Genomic DNA, 915 nt, shown 5'->3' on the forward strand with positions numbered 1-915 from the left:
CCTCACCCTAACCCTAACACTAGCACTAAACCTCACCCTAACCCTAAACCTAAAGCTAACCCTCACCCTTATGCTCACGCTAACCCTCAACTTAACCCTAAACCTCACCCTAAACGTAACCCTCACCCTAAATCTTATCCACACCCTAACAATAAACCTAAGACTAACTCTAAACCTCACCCTCACCCTAAGCCTAACCTGAACTCTAAACCACACCCTAACTCTAACACTATCCCTAAACCTCACCCTCAACCTAAACCCTATCCTAACCCATACCCTCACCATAACCCTAAACCTAAAACTAACCCTCACCTCAACCCTAAATCTCAGCGTCACACTAACGCTCACCCCAACCCTAACCCTCACCTACACCCTCAGCCTCACCCTCACCCTCACCCACACCATAACACTCACCCTCACCCTAAACATCAGCCCAACCCTAACCCTCACCCTAAACCTAACCCTAACACTACCCCTCAGCCTAACCTTCACACTAAACCTAACCCTAACCCTAACCCTCACCTTAACCCTCCCCCTCACCATAACAGTAATGCTAACATTAACCCTCAGCCTCACCCTAAACCTCGCCCTAACCCTTACCCTCACCTTAACCCTATCCCTCACCTTCACCCTAAGTTTAAAACTAACCCTAACGCTAATCCTCACACTAACCCTAAACCTCACCCTAAACCTAACCGTACATGTCACCCTAACCCTAACTTTTACCAAATCCTAACCTTAACCCACACCCTAACTCTAAAACTAACCCTCAACCTAATCCTCACCCTAACCCTAAGCCTAACCTTAACCCTCACATTAACCTCACCATTACCCTTAACCCGCACCCTCACCCTCATCCTACCCTAAACCTAACCCTAACCCTCACACTAACCTTAACTGTAACCCTAACACTAA

This window comes from Dipodomys merriami, unplaced genomic scaffold (genome assembly GCF_024711535.1).
Source record: "Dipodomys merriami isolate MVZ:Mamm:240054 unplaced genomic scaffold, mDipMer1.0.p SCAF_43, whole genome shotgun sequence".
NCBI classification, from domain to species: domain Eukaryota; kingdom Metazoa; phylum Chordata; class Mammalia; order Rodentia; family Heteromyidae; genus Dipodomys; species Dipodomys merriami.